Source organism: Rhinopithecus bieti, unplaced genomic scaffold, assembly GCF_001698545.2.
Source record: "Rhinopithecus bieti isolate Rb0 unplaced genomic scaffold, ASM169854v2 scaffold_39998, whole genome shotgun sequence".
Taxonomy (NCBI): Eukaryota; Metazoa; Chordata; class Mammalia; order Primates; family Cercopithecidae; genus Rhinopithecus; species Rhinopithecus bieti.
This window is the reverse complement of record NW_016816687.1, coordinates 7,344-17,850: the sequence shown is the minus strand read 5'-3', so window position 1 is coordinate 17,850 and position 10,507 is coordinate 7,344. Positions and strand designations below refer to the sequence as shown.

Genomic DNA, 10,507 nt, shown 5'->3' with positions numbered 1-10,507 from the left:
TTGGATCAGTTCCTTAGTCTTCCCTTGACATCCATGAAGATTACAGGCAAGGCCAGTTTGAATTCCTTGAGCCCAGGAATTCAAAACCAGCCTGGGCAACATAGAAAGACCTCGTCTCTACAAGTAATAATAAAAAATTAGGCTGGGTGCGGTGGCTCATGCCTGTAATCCCAGCACTTTGGGAGGCCGAGGTGGGTGGATCACTTGAGGTCAGGAGTTCAGGACCAGCCTGGCCAACATGATGAAACCTGGTCTCTACTACAAATACAAAAAATTAGCCAGGCTTTTTGGTGCACACTTGTAATCCCAGCTGCTTGGGAGGCTGAGGCAGCAGGATCTCTTTAACCCAGGAGGTGGAGGTTGCAGTGAGCTGGGATTGTGCCATCACACTCCAGCTTGGGTGACAAAGCAAGACTCTGTCTCAAAAAAAAAAAAGAGAAAGAAAAGAAAAGAAATTAACTGGGCGTGGTGGCATGCACTTGCAGTCCCAGCTACTCAGGAGGCTGAGGTGATAGAATCACTGGAGCCCAGGCGGTTGAGGCTGCAGTGAGCTGAGATTGCACCCCTGCACTCCAGCCTAGACAATAGAGCAAGACCCAATCTCAAAAAAAAAAAAAAAAAAAAAAAAAAAAAAAAAATACAGGCAAGTTAAACTGTAGGCTGTCCAGCAATCTGGGTTTGGCTTTTTAGATTCAGGTAATGCATCCTTGGCATACAGTTATTTCATTGCATCTTATTAAGTAACACATAATTTCGGTTTGCCCCTTTGCTGATGATGTTCAGTTTGGTCACTTGATTAAGGGGTGGGGTGAGGGGAGGTCTTCCAGACTTCTCTACTGTAAAGAGACTTTTTCCCTTTATAATTGCTGAGCATTTTGTATGGATGTACTTTAAGACTATGTAAACAATCCTGTTCCTCATCAAACTTTCAGTTCATTCATTCATTCACTTATTCATTTAACCAACGTGATCCATGGATTTCTATCTTTTTCAGTCCATTATTCTCATTAATCTAATGCTTCAGTTATCCCAGTTTGGGCCAATGAAAACTGTTTCAAGATGGCTTCTGTGTCTTTTTTATTTGTCTCCATCCTTCTTGGATCACACACTTACCTTCTGGAATATGATGTTGTAGGTTCTTCAGGTTCATCTTGTACTTTCCTAGCCCCATCATCCTCCTTTTTAAACAAGATTTTTTTGAAGAGACAGGGGTCTGCTCTGTTGCCCAGGTTGAAGTGCAGTGGCACAATCACAGCTCACTGCAGCCTCGCACTCCTGGACTCAAGCGATCCTCCCACCTCAGCCTCCCGAGTAGCCAGGACTACAGGCGTGCACCACTACCTGGCTAATTTTTTTTTTTAATTATGTAGCTGTGTTGCACAGGCTGGTCTTGAACTCCTGGCCTCAAGCAATCCTTCCCCATTGTCCTCCCAAAATGTGGGGATTACAGGTGGAAGCCACCAGGCCCATGCCTAGCCCCCAACCATCCTTCTGCCACTCATATTTTGACATACCATGCCAGGTGGCACTTCTACCCCCATATTCACTCTGTCCAGGATCTGACACCTCCACCCCGCATACCAGGCCACCCACCATGTGTGGATGCCCTCTTTACCCTGATAGAACTCTAACACCCCATGCCAGGCGGCACTTCTAGGTGGATGCCTGCCTCACCTTGCTTGAATTTTTTTTTTTTTTTTTTAGGTAGATTCTCACTCTGTCACCCAGGCTGGAATGCAGTGGCATAATCTTGGCTCACTGCAACCTCTGCCTCCCAGGCTCAAGTGATTCTCCCACTTCAGCCTCCTGAGTAGCTGAGACTACAGTTGCCCGCCACCACTCCCAGCTAATTTTTGTATTTTTAGTAAAGACAGGGTTTCACCATGTTGGCCAGGCTGGTCTCCAACTCCTGATCCACCCACCTCAGCCTCCCAAAGTGCTGGGATTGCAGATGTGAGCCACCACGCCCGCCCTTTTGCTTGAATTCTGATACCCGCTGCATGGATGCTCTCACCTGCTCAGGCTCTGATGCCTCACCTAGGGTTGTCCTCTTATGTGGAGCACTTCTTTACCTCCTCATGATCAGACACCCCACACTAGCTGTCATCCTACACGAATGCTTTCCACACTCCAGTGCTCCGATACGCCAAGCTGGGCTGGCCATCAGCAGGGAGGCCCTCTTATCCAACTCAGGTTCCAATGCTCTGCGTCAGTCACCAAACCTCACCCTGGCTATCTCTGACACCCCAGGCTAGGCTTCCCTGCTGCTCTGTGTGGATGTCTGCCTTGCTTGGTCCCACCTAATCACTTTTAAATGGATTTGTTCAGGAAGAGAAAGAAATGGAAGAAATGGGAAAAGAGAAAGAAATAAGGAAGACTCTTATTTTAGAATCAAGGGGTGAACGTGCAGTTTTGTTACAAGCCTTCTATGATGCTATGGTTTGGGGTATGAATGGTCCTGTCATCCAGGTAGTAAGTATGGTACCCAATAGGTAGTTTCTCAGCCCTTGCCTCCCCACCTTTCTCCCCTCTCTAGTAGTTTACATTGTCTATTTTTCCCATCTTTATGTCCATGTGTACCAAATGCTTAGCTCCCACTTACAAGTGAGAACCTGCAGTATTTGGTTTTCTCTTTCTTGGTCAGTTGGCTTAGGATAATGTCCTCCAGCTGCCTCCATGTTGCTGCAAAGGGCATGATAACATTATTTTTTTTTAATGCTGCATAGTATTCCATGGTATGTATGTACCACATTTTCTTTTTTTTCTTTTTCTTTTTTTTTTGAGACAGAATCTCACTCTGTCGCCCAGGCTGGAGTGCAGTGGCACGGTCCCAGCTCACTGCAAGCTCTGCCTCCCAGGTTCACACCATTCTCCCACCTCAGCCTCCCAAGTAGCTGGGACTACAGACACTCGCCACCATGCCCAGATAATTTTTTTTTTTTTTTTTTTTTTTTTTGTATTTTAGTAGAGACAGGGTTTCACCGTGTTAGCCAGGATGATCTCCATCTCCTGACCTTGTGATCCACCTGCCTCGGCCTCCCAAAGTGCTGGGATTACAGGCGTGAGCCATGCGCCTGGCACATTTTCTTTATCCAGCCCGTCACTGATGGGCACCTGGAAAAGCCTATTTTCTTATAAACCCATTCTAATCAGACTTTGTCCCATCCCTCCACCAAAACTGCTCCCAGCAAGTTAACTATGACCTCCACAATGGTTGATTATCACAGCTCACTCAACAGAACTCTTCCTCCTATGCCTGGTTCACTTGGGTTTGAGGATACACATTCTCCTGGTTTCCTTCCTGCCTCATGGAACTGCCTAAGTAGAGAAGCCACCTGCCCGTGAACCTAAGACACTAAAATCCTGAAGTGTGTGGACTGCATTCCTGAATTAAAGGCTGCCAAAAATGTCACTGTCATGACATACCCACCCCAGATATATACAAAGTGGTTAGATGGGAACAAAATTAAAGGGATAATTATTCATTATAAAACTACTACCTTCACCAAAGGCCAAGGTTAAAATAATAATCTAAACACTAATCTGGTTCTTAGTTTTAATTAATTTTCTTTAAGATGCTCGTCACCATTTAGAAACCTGCACAAATGAATGCTAATTCATATCACTGAAGTGAAAGAGAAAGGGGCTTTTTTGTTTTAAATGTTTTTCTGATTTTTTTTTAAATTAACACTCCTAACCTATTTCATGTTTAAAATCTTCTCTGCTGAGGCCCAAGTTAGGTTTCCCAATGGAACAAGAATACAGCTCCTGAGAATTAGGGCAAAATGGCTTGTTAAATGAACAAAGACAGAGGCTGAAATACAAATATTTTGTGAAGTGCTCATATTTTATCAGCCAAAGTGAGCTATAGCAAATCATCACATGTCTAAAAAATGTAGAGATTACTGGGAGCTGCTCGTTTTACATAGAGTCGACCTTCTGTTGCTTTAATGACCTGATCTGAAATAACCTGGCAGGCTCAGCATCAGCCCCAGGGTCCGTGTCAGCAAAGGGACCCACTCTGTCCGTCACTGACATGACGCACGCGCCTGGCTGCCACTCACCAGCAGGGGGCACTGCGCCGGGGCCTTTCTGTAGGCAAAACCACTCAAAAGCTGAAGATTGAGAAACACGTATTCCGGGAGACTGAAAAATGTGCGTCACTGTCACCATCTCTGACAAACTCATTGCCACACAATCGACAGGACATCTTCATGTGTGCCGTCATAACAATATCCACTGTAGGGTGTTCTGAGGCCCAGAGCCTATCCCAGAATTACAAATAAAATAGCATTGTAGTGAAGCCGCAAATACTGAGTCTATCTGAAACCCTTTCAGTGAACATGATTTTTATTTTATTTTATTTTATTTTATTTTATTTTATTTTATTTTATTTTATATTTTGAGATAGGGTCTGTCTCGGTCACTCAGCCGGGAGTGCAGTGGCACAATGATAGCTCACTGCAGACTTGAATTCCCGGGACTCAAGTGATCCTCCCACCTCAGCCTCCTGAGTAGCTAGGACTATGGCATGCACCTCCATGCTCAGCTGAATTTATTTTATTTTATTTTTTGTAGAGACAGGTTCTCACTTTGTTGCCTAGGCTGGTCTGGAACTCCTGACCTCAAGCAGTCTTCCTACCTCAGCCTCCCAAAGTGCTGGGATTACAAGCGTGAGTTACTGCTCCCAGTCAACATCTACATTTTATATTTGGGGAAAGTGGGGCCCATACATTACGTATTTTGTGGTATATGAGAGACAAAATAATAATTTTAATTGCATTGAATATTTAAAAGACTGTAATGGCTGACCCGTAAAACAGGATTTTATCAATCATTTCCTCTCTAGTGAACCACTCCTATCAGCACAAATTTTCCCCATGTCAAAAAAAAATAAGTTTTGGCTGAGTGCAGTGGCTCATGCCTGTAATCCCAGCAGTTTGGGAGGCCAAGGTGGGAGGATCACTTGAGGTCAAGACTTGAAGACTTATCTGAGCAACGTAATGAGACTCCTGTCTCTACCAAAAGAAAATTAAAAATCAGCTGGACATGGTGGCATGCACCTGTAGTCCCAGCTACTAGGGAGGCTAAAGGGGGGGAGGATCACTTAAGCCCAGGAGTTTGAGGCTGCAATGAGCTGTGATTGCATCACATCACTCCACTCCACTCCCTGTCTCCAAAAAAAAGAAAAAAAAAAGTTTTGTCCTTTCTTTTCCCTCCCATTACTGCCCCATTTCTCTCTCTTTCCCCATACAGGAAAGTTGTGTGGTAAACACACTCTAAGATGAGTATTCACATCCTTGAATAAACTCCTCCCCTTGAAGGAGGACATATTTTGCTTGAGTGTGAGCAAAGTTGTGACTTGCTTCTAACCAACTGTATACAGCAAAATCAATAGGATGTCATTCCCAAGATTACTTTACATACTATTAAGACTCCATCTTGCTATCAAACTCACTCTAACACTCTCTGTCAAGATAGTTCTGAAGAAATGAGCAGCCAAGATGGGAGGCCAATCTACCAAGAAGCTAAAGACAACCTCTAAGAGCTGAAAGCAGCCAGCAAGAAGCCAGGACCCTCAGTCCCACAACCGCAAGGAAATGAGTTCTATCACCAACCTGAGTGAGCTTGAAAGAACCTTCTTCCCCAGCTGAGCCTCCAGATTAGAACACATTCAAGCCAATCCCTTGACAGCAGCCCTGTGAGACCCTAAGAAGAGGATCCAGTTAATCTGTGCCCAGACTCTTGTGAGATAATAAATGCATGTTTTCTTTTAAGTCACTAAGTTTGTGGTAATTTTTTATGCAGCTGTGTTCAGGGATTTCCCAATACCACTCTCAACTTCAATGATCACTAGAAGGACTCATAGAATTCAGCAGAGCCATTACACTCATGGTTACAGTTTATCACAACGAGCAGATACAGATTAAAATCGTCAACGAAAAAAAGATGCATAGGGCAGAGTCGGGAGAGACCAGGCATCAGTTTCCAGTTGTTCTCTCACTGTGGAGTCATGTAGACAGCACTTAATTCTCCCAGCAATGATGAATGACAGCTCCCACAGAGTATTACCAAACAGGGAAACTCACTGAAGCCTTTATGTCCAGGGCTTTTATTGAAGGTTGGTTACCTAGGCATGGCTGACTGCCTGCATGGTTGACTCCAGTCTCCAGCACCTCCAGAGGCTGAGATCATACTGGGTAGTACAAGGCCCCTGCCATCAATCACATTGTTAACATGAACTGTCTTACATGGCTCAAGGTCTCAGATAAACAAAGACACTCCTAACAGACAGGAGATTCCAGGAGATTAGAGGTTGTCTCCCAGTAGCCAGGCAAGGACCAAACCTTTCTTTGGAATGTGGAAGAATCAGACTACCTAAACCTGCTGAATCCTTTATGGCACAGCAGAAATAGATAACTAATAAAGATTTTGGTACCTAGAAATAGGGTGCTGCTGTGGAAGTGGCTTTGGAATAAGGTAGTGGGTGGAAGCTAGAAGAATTGTGATGAGCATCATAGAAAAAGTATAAATTGCTTTAAATAAGCCATTAATAGAAATCTGGACTTGGAGAATGCTACCAGTGATGGTTCAGAAGGAAGTGAGGACCATGTTATTAGAAAATGAAGGAAGGAAAGGCTGGGTGCAGTGGCTCATGACCATAATCCCAGTACTTTGAGAGGCCAACGCAGGTGGATCATTGAGGTCAGGAGTTCGAGACCAGCCTGGGCAAAATGATGAAACCCCATCTTTACCAAAAAAAAAAAAGAAGAAGAAGAAGAAAAAAAAAATACAAACATTATCCAGGCATGGTAGTGGGTGCCTGTAATCCCAGCTACTCAGGAGGCTGAGCCAAAGGAATCATCTGAACCCAGGAGGCGGAGGTTGCAGTGAGCCAAGGTCATGCCACTGCACTCCAGCCTGAGTGACAGAGTGAGACACTGTCAGGAAAGAGAGAGAAGCAAGAAAAGAAAAGAAAAGAAAAGAAAAGAAAAGAAAAGGAGAAGAAGAAGAAAGGAAGAAAGAGGAAGGGAGGAAGGGAGGAAGGAAGGAAGGAAGGAAGGAAGGAAGGAAGGAAGGAAGGAAGGAAAGGGAAGAAAGGGAAGGAAAGAAGGAAGGAAGAGAGAGAGGGGAAGGAAGGAACAGAAACAGTAAATAAAGTAGAAATCAGGAGACATTCATGGGACTGGGGTCAATCAGACATCAACATGGTGGATTAGCATCCAAGATGGAGCAATACTTGTCTCCACAGGAAGAGATGGGAATCACTGGGGATTAGACTGTGGTAGACAAGACTGTAAAATCATCCTTGATAATCCCCAAATTCTAGTATTAATACACGTTTAGAATCCTGTTCCCTTGAGTATGGGCAGGATCTGTAACTTGCCTTAACCAATAGAATAGGACAAAGGTGATGTGACATCATTCCCAGTACCATGTTACATTATACCATGGTACCATGTTACATTAAATAAGATTCCATCTTGCTAGCAGACTCACCCTTGGAACTCTCTCCCTTGCTAGCCATGAGGAAACAGATGACTATGTTAGAGAATCGTTAAGTTTCAAGAAATTGCAGGTGACTTCTATTAGCTGAGGATGCCTCACAGTGTCCAGATGTTTAGTCAAACATTGTTCTGGTTACTTCTATAAAGATGTTTTTGTGTGAGATTAACGTTGAAATCGATGGACTTTGAGCAAAGCAGATTGCCCTCCAAAATGTGAGTGGGCCTCATCCAATCAGTTGAAGGCCTAAATAGAACAAAAATACTGACCTCCCCCAAGCAAGAAGGAATTCTGCAGCAGATGCCTTGACTTGAATTGAAATGTTAGCTCCCTCTAGGGCAGGGGGGTCCAATCTTTTGGCTTCCCTGGGACACACTGGAAGAAGAATAATTGTCTTAGGCCACATATAAAATACATGAATGCTAAGGACAACTGACAACCTAAAAATAAAAATCACAAAAAAAACCTCAAAATGTTTTAAGAAAGTTTATGAATTTGTGTTGAGCCTCACTCAAAGCCATCCTGGGTCACATGCCCCATGGGCTGTGGATTGGACAAGCTTGCTCTAGAGGGTCACTGTCCTGATGACCTTTGGATCTGAACTACAGCACTAATTCTTCTCTGGGTCTCTGTGCTGCTGGCCCACCCCACAATTTTTGGACTTGTCAGCCTCTATAATCATGTGAGCTAATTCCTTAAAATAAATTTCTCTGTCTCTCTCTTTCTCTCTCTCTCTCTCTATATATATATATACACATACACACACACGCACACACACACACACACACACACACGCATCCTATTGATTCTGTTTCTCTGGAGGACCCTGAGTAATAGAGTAAGGGAACAACAAATTGAATGACTGTGAATTTCCCATCAGGTACCACAGAGGCCAGAAGCCAGTGGAAAAACATTTCTAAATTGCTGAAAGAGGCTAGGAATAGTGGCTGAAGCCTGTAATCCCAGCACCTTGGGAGGCCAAGGTGGACGGATCACTTGAGGCCAGTAGTTTGAGACTGGCCTGGGCAACATGGCAAAACTCCATCTCTACTAAAAACACACAAATTAGCCAGGTATGGTGGTGCATGCCTGTGATCCCAGCTACTCAGGAGGCTGAGGCATGAGAATTGCTTGAACTCTGGAGGCGGAGGTTGCAGTGAGCTGAGATCATGCCATTGCACTCCAGCCTGGGCAACACAGTGAGACTCTGCCTCAAAAAAAAAAAAAAAAAAAGTGCTGAAAGAAAAGAACTGTTAACATGTTAACATAGAATTTCATATCCAAAGAAAATGCCCTTCACAAATGAAGGTACAATAAGAACATTCTCAGATGAAGGAAAATGCAGAGAATTTGTCACCAGCAAACCTGCTCCAAAGAAATGCTGAAATAAATTCTGGCAGAAGGGAAATCAAACCAGTAGGTAACATGGAGCTTGAGGAATAAGGAAGAGCAACATAAATGGAAAATATCTAGATAAATATAGTAGGTTATTTTTCTCCCTTTAAGTTTCAAAAAACTACGTGTGGTGGCTGGAAGCAAAAATTATAACATCATCTGGTGGGGTTTTAAAATTGTATGTACACACAACGTACATGGCAACTACAATATAAATGAGGGCAAGGGGTCCTATCTGGGAATAAGGTTTCTCTGTCCTCCATATCAAATTGGTAGAAGGTGATGTCAGTGAAAACAGCAGAGTGAGAATATTCAAAGAGCCTCTCCTCCATAGAAGCAGTGAGAACATGGGTGAAATTTTTTAGAATCTGCTTTTTCAGGACTGTGGAGACTTACAGAACATTTATTTTTAAAAAATGAATGAATCTCAGAGAGAAGAGTGAGTTTTGTGGTGATTTAATTTGCCCTGTTCTCATCTCCCTGCCCTCACTCCATGATAACCTTGAAAACCGGCAGATTGTTATCATGGTGAAAAACAGCACACTGGCAGTCACTGGAGGGGGCAAATGGAATTGGAGCTCCTTTAAAGTCCCCTTCTCAGAGAATTTTCTTTTTTTTTTTCTCTAGAATAATTTGAAGCTCTTGGCTCAACATTTATTGCCCCCTTCCTCTGTTCCTCATGTCCCAGAATGCCACCCTCCCAGATGGGGACAGAGTGCTACTGGTACTGGTGGGAGGGGTAGGTGCTGTGGCCGTCGTACTCACCAGTGGTGAGGCAGTGCAGCATGAAGTGGCCCAAGTCATGTTTGGAGATGACCCTCGAGGGCCCTCGTCCATCCAGGGTTACTGTGTACGCCCCAGTTTGCGGCTGGTCTCCTATGTGTGGTGGCATCACAGCCACGTACTTCAGGCCCGATTCCTGCAGCACCTTGTGCGTCCGGATGTGGTCATCGGTCACGGCCTGCAGTCGTGGGGGCACCTTGGTGGGGTCCCAGAGCAGGAAAGCCGAGGTGCAGGCCACGACCTTGTCCACACCATGAGCCTTCATGGCTATCACAATGTTCCGGGCGCCCTCGGACATCACTGTAGTGGGACTGAGGTCATTGCGGGTGCCCAGCAGCACGATGACAGCATCCTGCCCAGCCACGGTCTTGTCCACATCGGCTGCCTGCAGAACATCCCCCACTACCACGTGGGCCGGCTGGGGCCCCTCTGATGGCAGCCTGGAGGAGTCCCGCACCAGCACCGTCACTTCGTAACCTGCTTGCACCGCCTGCGCCAGGGTGGTGAGCCCGGTCTGGCCAGTGGCGCCGAAGATCGCGATCTTCTTGACGGCCATCCTGCGGGGTCGTGGGGGTGCAAGGCCTCAGAATCTCGGCGCGCGCGGGAACCTACTGAGAGAATTTTCATTATTTGATCTATCTCCTGGCTCCTTAAAAGACCCCAGTCTTAGGCTATCTTTCTTTGACTTGACTGGGATCCCAGGACAAATAGTTCTCCTTGCTATGTTGCCAGGCTGGTCTCAAACTCCCAGGTTCAAGTGATCCTCCTGCCTCAGCCTCCCAAAGTGCTGGAATTACAGGCATGAGCCACCATGCCTGGCCAG

At 45.1% G+C, this 10,507-nt stretch overlaps 1 pseudogene across 1 annotated transcript; it reads right to left on the bottom strand.

Moving 5' to 3' along the window:
- Positions 1-9,501: 9,501 nt before the first annotated feature.
- On the bottom strand, positions 9,502-10,292 carry LOC108517247 (flavin reductase (NADPH) pseudogene; annotated as a pseudogene). Its single transcript, XR_001882052.1, has one exon. The product of XR_001882052.1 is annotated as a flavin reductase (NADPH) pseudogene (transcript).
- Positions 10,293-10,507: the final 215 nt, after the last annotated feature.